The sequence below is a fragment of the Salvelinus sp. IW2-2015 genome, unplaced genomic scaffold (genome assembly GCF_002910315.2).
Source record: "Salvelinus sp. IW2-2015 unplaced genomic scaffold, ASM291031v2 Un_scaffold2021, whole genome shotgun sequence".
NCBI classification, from domain to species: domain Eukaryota; kingdom Metazoa; phylum Chordata; class Actinopteri; order Salmoniformes; family Salmonidae; genus Salvelinus; species Salvelinus sp. IW2-2015.
The window spans coordinates 71,913-79,281 of record NW_019943368.1 but is presented as its reverse complement, the minus strand read 5'-3'; the positions used below and the strand labels follow the sequence as shown (position 1 = coordinate 79,281).

General features: G+C 41.4%; 1 pseudogene; it reads right to left on the bottom strand.

The window, feature by feature from the left end:
• Positions 1-5,113: 5,113 nt before the first annotated feature.
• The window catches only part of LOC112072748 (copine-4-like), a 34,749-nt pseudogene continuing 32,493 nt past the window's right edge, over positions 5,114-7,369 (bottom strand).

Below are 7,369 nucleotides of genomic sequence, written 5' to 3'. Positions count from 1 at the left end.
ACAGACAGACAGACAGACAGACAGACAGACAGACAGACAGACAGACAGACAGACAGACAGACAGACAGACAGACAGACAGACAGACAGACAGACATATTCACTCAAAAGCTTTACAAGTTAATAAAGAAGGTTATTAAATTAATACAGTTTTAGTTATTCATTTATTTAGCAAACTCTCAACAAACCTGTAGAAAAAGACGTATATAACACGTTACAGTATATAATCCTAACTCCTTAAAATCCACACTCTGTAAAATGTGCATACCATCATAGAGTGGGCCACCAACAAAAACATAAACAACAGATAAAATGCATCCCATGACATTTCCACATGCAAATAGTTCTGTCTTCTATATGAAATGTATAAGTCGTGCTGAAGGAATGAGGCACGAGAGCAACATGATTTAAAATTGTGACTGAACTGATTTAGTTTTGGGTTTCAACCCTCCTCATTAGGAAATGAGACTGAGAACCAGATGTGGTTCTTGGAGGAGTTCTTTGATGTGGGTGTCTCTTGTGTTTGTGTGTTTCTTGTGATGTGCTTTGGATGTGCTTATCAGTACACAATCACCTTTTGTCCCACCCCTATCAATAAAGTAATTGTATCGTACACAGTCATGCAAAAGTTTTACCGTGCGTGAACTTTCAAATGCATCCTGTCATTTCTAAATGTGTAATATGATAGGTATTTTAATCAGACAAATTTTAACCCAAAACATTTGATTCATAAAATATTTAATCAGACGTCCTCCTGAAGGGGATGATGACATGATCTTTGCGAGACGGAGGGAATCTGATTTCATTGGTCCTCGACTCGCATGTCAGTCATTTCATTCAGGGTAAGTGGAGTTAGCCCGTGAGTTAGCCTGCCCCAGAGCAGGTTAGTTCTGAAGGATTTATTGCCATAGAAATTTACCTGGCTAAAAGGTAAAGCCCCTTTCGTAGGATCGGTTATCCAGAGATGAACTCAGAGTTGACCAAAGTTGCCTCGCTAACTCCTCAAACCTGATTCGTAGTATAGGGCTCAGGTATTGTGTCTGGAAGTATCCTGGGCTAGGCCTTTCACCAATTAGCTTCAGTCGGCTGGTGTGCGACCGGGGAAAAGGTGGTTTAACTTTTGATAGTCTATCTCTGGGGCTAGTTAGGGACCGTCAATAAATTACACAATGTAAATGGTAAAATATTTTCATGTTGCACATCTTTTAGTTCTCATTACAGTCTTTCAATATTTGTATATTAATTGCTACAATTTATAGTTTGTTAGAGGTTTTTAAGTAATATAAATTTGGAGCTATTGAAATGTTTTCACATTGTCTAAAAATATTGTACATTGTGTAATTTATTGATGGTCCCTAACTAGACACATAGTGATATCCAAAGTCAAACCAGATTTACCACGGTCAGTGTGCGCATAATGATCGGGTTTTTTGCACCTGTGCTCAGAATTTATGATTACTTGGGTGCTGCCAGCTGTGGGCAGGATTGAAATGAACTCAACCCAAGGAAAACTGTTACGTAACCTAGATTCCTTACATTTCACCAATCTTTGTTTTGGACGGTACTGACTTTATGACCAAAATTACCCTATTTACACTTTGTAGTCAATTTTTGACTCAATAACAAATGTTTCTGACTCATTGATGCTACATAGGTCGTTTTCAATTGGAGAAGTTGGTTGTTTGGTTCAGTCGCTCTTTAAACATGATTTGAAGCTACACATTATTTGTTTACAAAGTCTCCTATGTTACCAGAACCCTAAACTATGGACTAGTAGGCCCTCATTATTATGATGGTTATTATGATAAGGTACAACTCTTACTAAACTTCAATTAGCCTATACTGTATGTAATATTGTTGAAAAATATTGAAAGTCACCTTTAAAAGGTGTGTGTGTGTGTGTTCAATAGTCAAATGCATAATACAGAGTGACTAACTACCTTGTCAGGTATCAATGTATGAGAAATATCATGATCAGAATGACAATGGCTGTGAGGATCTGGGATGCATCTGCTGGATGCCTTCAGCAAAACACAGCACTGCGTTGGGGTCAGGGTCCTCCGCGTCCGCCAGTAACCGTGTGACGGAGACTCCGAAGTACCTGAGAGAGAAGAGCAGAGGCCACGAATGCACCCGCACCGCAAACCATACACACCATTCTTTATCCGCACTTTGGGGACCAAGAAAATTCACCAAGACAGCGATCAAAGAACGAATAAGGCAGTTTAAATACAGTATGATCTCACGCAGACCGATAGTACACTACATAAACTGACTTCATGGTCCAGAACTTTATTCTTGCTTCAGTTCACATTACGCTTAAGTGTATGATATAGCTTTGGAGAAGTATTATCGGCTAGAGTACCTGCCTGCCAACTACTTCTGTGCCTTTTTGAGGGCTGCTGAAGAGATACGCACTTCTATTCATCCACTCACAGGTCCTGAACCACCCTCCTATTAGACAGTTCACCAGTAGTGGCCCTGGATCTAAGAAGCTAACATTACCAATATTAGTTACAGTTTCTAGCGATCAGAGGTTCACTCTAGGTTTAGAGCGTGTCTCATGTGACTAGGATAGAGATGATTTATTAGCATCCTAAATAATTTACTGGTGGTATATGCATTTGAATAGGATCAACAATGTGGTGTGATGTGTGTGTGATAGAAGTTTTGTAAGCTTCGTGACCTTTTTGGTGCGGAGATGTGATGCTGCCTGATAAAGAGGTGGAGTTCTTGATAGTGTGGATGCCTGGTACCGCGTGTGTGTTGTGTGTGTGTGTGTGTGTGTGTGTGTGTGTGTGTGTGTGTGTGTGTGTGTGTGTGTGTGTGTGTGTGTGTGTGTGTGTGTGTGTTGTTTTGTTATGCTATTTCCACATCCGTCCTACTTAAGCCCTTTAAGGAAAGGGAGAAGGAAAATTTCCAAAAGATAATGCCCGCCTTAATAGCTTGATTCTCAGTAGTCAAACAGTCTAACCCTTTTTTTGGGGGAAAATCACAGATATCCCCAAAAATGATGGAATGCAAGGACATATATTCTCTGTTCATGTGCTGGGTCATTTGCCAAGGAGGAGAACACAATTAAGAGGAAAATATCAGTGCTTCCACAATATGAACTATCTCAATCGTCAAAAAATCAGGGTTACTTCCCTAAATAGGAACTAAGTAGTGGACGGATACATAACTTCCCCTTTTCATATGTTCCATTTTAATCTGGTTTTATCAATGACACATACCAATTAATCATATCGAGAATCCAACGAACACATAGAGTACTTAGTGCCAGAGATCTTGCCTCGCTTTCCTTTACAAAGGGCCAATCAGGCTAAGAATTAGCCTTTCTTCCAACACAGATAAACATAATTTAGCAGGAAAGAGCCCAAAACTATTGGCAGCACAGGGAACTGAGCAGTCCTTGTGTTAAACTGGTCCTGTGCCAAGTTTGGCTTGTTTTCAGATGGGTGAGGCCAATTTAATATTTGATCAGAATGGTAGGTTTTACATGGGGGGTCATAGAGAATCAATTCTACATCCAAATGTTAGAGGACCATCAATCGTAATCTTTGTTAATATCCTTTTAATTGATTGATATAAGGATGTCATCCAATCATTTAGAGGGTTATGTTATGTGAGATTGAACATGGGCAGGTCAGTTGATTTTGGACCGACTTAGGCAATGCTGTTAATGCTTATGTCTTTTCAAATCAAGACTATATCCTGCTGTATTAATCAGTTCAAACTGATCTAGAGATGTCAGACGAGTGTGATTAAAATCTAAATTATGCCATGGTTCCTGGAGAGTAAAAAATATAAATTCACCATCGCGCACGACTACACAACAACGCACGAACAGTCATCCATACCCAAGTCATTCCTAAGAGTTCTAATAAACCAGACACACACTGGAAAACCGGAAAACGCTAGACGCTTCTAGGCCGGTCATCAACTTTGAGAACTGCCTGACTGCACTAACCATTTTAGGACTGATATACATACAGCTGGGACCTTAGTACCTGAAATACCAAAAAATATATTTTGGGGGGGGATTATATGTGAATGTATATCATCACTAATGGAACCCGGCACCCACTCCAAAACAGATTCTAACTAAGCAACAGCTAAATGTGCAACGCGTTACCACCCACAAAAGTATAAATAGATGGAGTTCTACCTTTGGGTACAACGACAGCAAATGGCCTAACCCATTGTACACTGGGTAACGGACAACACTGCTGAGGTTTCTCACAAGGATATAGCCCTCCCTCGCGTCAAACACAAAATAAGTGTCAGGCTTTCTATCTGGGCAATGGTACACTTTGGAACCTTAACAAAAAGAGTTCTTATTGGTACAAACACAGGTCTGGGAACAAAAAGAGTTCTTACGCTGGTACGCAACCCCAAAGAGATTCTACTACCTAGAAGTCCACCTGGAACAACAGAGTCATCCTGCGTCGCAAAAAGAGTTATCCTGTAAAAGAAATCTACCTGGAACCAAAAAGAGTTCATAGTAAACTGGAACCAAAAAGAGTCTCTGTAGCCAATACCTGGAATCAAAAAAGGAGTTCATTACCTGGTCCGCCAAAAAGAGTTCACCTGGACCAAAAAGAGGTTTCTAACCGGTATCCTGGAACCTAGGAGTTTCTGACCTCAAAAAGAACCTGGAAACCAAAAGCTTTCTGGAACCAAAAAGAGTTTCCTAACCTACCTGACACAAAAAGAGTTCCTAAAAACTACTGGGAACCGTACAAACAGTGTTTCTATCCTGGTACCAAAAAAGAGTTTCTCCTGGTACCAAAAAGTGTTCTACCTGGAACCAAAAAAGAGTTCTACCTGGTACCAAAAAGAGTTCTACTGGAACCAAAAAGAGTTCTACCTGGAACCAAAAAAGAGTTCTACCTGGAACCAAAAAAGAAGTTTCTACCTGGAACCAAAAAGAGTTCTAACCTGGTACCAAAAAGTGTTCTACCTGGTAACCCCAAAAAGTGTTCTATGTGTTTACCTGGAACCAAAAAGTGTTATCCTAACGGGGACAAGCTTGCAGGAATGCTTCTGGACCCTTCCCTAATAGTGTACTTGTTTATTACCAGAGGTCTCTCAGGGTCTTAGTCTTTCTGATCCTCTCTGAAAGGAAACTACAAGAGCAGAAAATCACCTCTTCAACTCCTCTCCTGGTTCTTTCTCTTTCTCCATCTGTTCTGCTGTGAGCCTGTGACGTAATTTCTTTGATTTTCTGCGCCTGTCAGAATTTAAATACACCATGACAACCTCACACAACACCTCCGGGAAATAGCCAACGGAATAAATGCGTTTTGACCAGCGAAGCTACACCACGTCACTGCTTGTTTATCATACATGCATTCACACGCACGCACACACACACACACGCACACACACACACACTTACATGTTTGAAGTCTTTAAAGGGAACGAACTGGACAATGTCTCTGAGAACAGGCTCTCCTTTTGGGGACCTGGGGACACATTATCATTGTATAATTATGAATCATTATATTTGTATTTATTTTATTTATTTAACCTTTATTTAATTGGCAAGTCAGTTAAGAACAAATTCTTATTTCCAATGACGGCCTACACACTTTGACGGCCTACACATCATAAATGTTTTATAAGACAGACTGACAGACAGGTATAAACAGACTAACCTGAGTATTCCATCGTCTCCGTCCAACATCTGCAATGTCACTGAAGTCAGCGTTTCCCACCCTACTATGATGACAGACATGGGTAGGTGGGAAGCATGGACTATAGCTTCTCTAGTGTCAGCCATGTCTGTTATCACTCCATCTGTTAGGATCAACAGGATGAAATACTCCTAGAGAGGGGAGAGAGAGGAGGGCAGAGAGAGGAGAGAGAGAGAGAGGAGGGCAGAGAGAGAGAGAGAGAGAGAGAGAGAGAGAGAGAGAGAGAGAGAGAGAGCAGAGAGAGAGAGAGAGAGAGAGAGAGAGAGAGAGAGAGAGAGAGAGAGAGAGAGAAGAGAGAGAGGAGGGGGCAGAGAGAGAGAGAGAGAGAGAGAGAGAGAGAGAGAGGAGAGAGAGAGAGAGAGAGAGAGACGAGAGAGAGAGAGAGAGAGAGAGAGAGAGAGAGAGAGAGAGAGAGAGAGAGAGAGAGAGAGAGAGAGAGAGAGAGGGCAAGATTTCTCACCCTACTAGAATCCGAAGTCAAATGTCTACTGTTTGCTGATGATCTGGTGCTTCTGTCCACCAACCAAGGAGGGCCTACAGCAGCACCTAGATCTTCTGCACAGATTCTGTCAGACCTGGGCCCTGACAGTAAATCTCAGTAAGACCAAAATAATGGTGTTCCAAAAAAGGTCCAGTCACCAGGACCACAAATTCCATCTAGACACCGTTGCCCTAGAGCACACAAAAAACTAACTATACATACCTCGGCCTAAACATCAGCACCACAGGTAACTTCCACAAAGCTGTGAACGATCTGAGAGACAAGGCAAGAGGGCCTTCTATGCCATCAAAAGGAACATAAATTTCAACATACCAATTAGGATCTGGCTAAAAATACTTGAATACAGTCATAGAGCCCATTGCCCTTTATGGTTGTGAGGTCTGGGGTCCGCTCACCAACCAAGATTTCAAAATGGGACAAACACCAAATTGAGACTCTGCATGCAGAATTCTGAAAAAATATCCTCCGTGTTACAACGTAGAACACCAAAATAATGCATGCAGAGCAGAATTAGGCCGATACCCACTAATTATCAAAATCCAGAAAGAGCCGTTAAATTCTACAACCACCTAAAGAAGAAGCGATTCCCAAACCTTCCATAACAAAGCCATCACCTACAGAGAGATGAAACCTGGAGAAGAGTCCCCTAAGCAAGCTGGTCCTAGGGCTCTGTTCACAAACACAAACACACCCCACAAGAGCCCCAGGACAACAGCACAATTAGACCCAACCAAATCATGAAAAAACAAAAAGATAATTACTTGACACATTGGAAAGAATTAACAAAAAAAAACAGAGCAAACTAGAATGCTATTTGGCCCTAAACAGAGAGTACACAGTGGCAGAATACCTGACCACTGTGACTGACCCAAACTTAAGGAAAGCTTTGACTATGTACAGACTTAGTGAGCAAGCCTTGCTATTGAGAAAGGCCGCGTAGGCAGACATGGCTCTCAGAAGAGACAGGCTATGTGCACACTGCCCACAAATGAGGTGGAAAACTGAGCTGCACTTCCTAACCTCCTGCCCAATGTATGACCATATTAGAGAGACATATTTCCCTCAGATTACACAGATCCACAAGAATTTGAAAACAAATCCAATTTTGATAACTCCCATATCTACTGGAGAAATTCCACAGTGTGCCATCACAGCAGCAAGATTGTGACC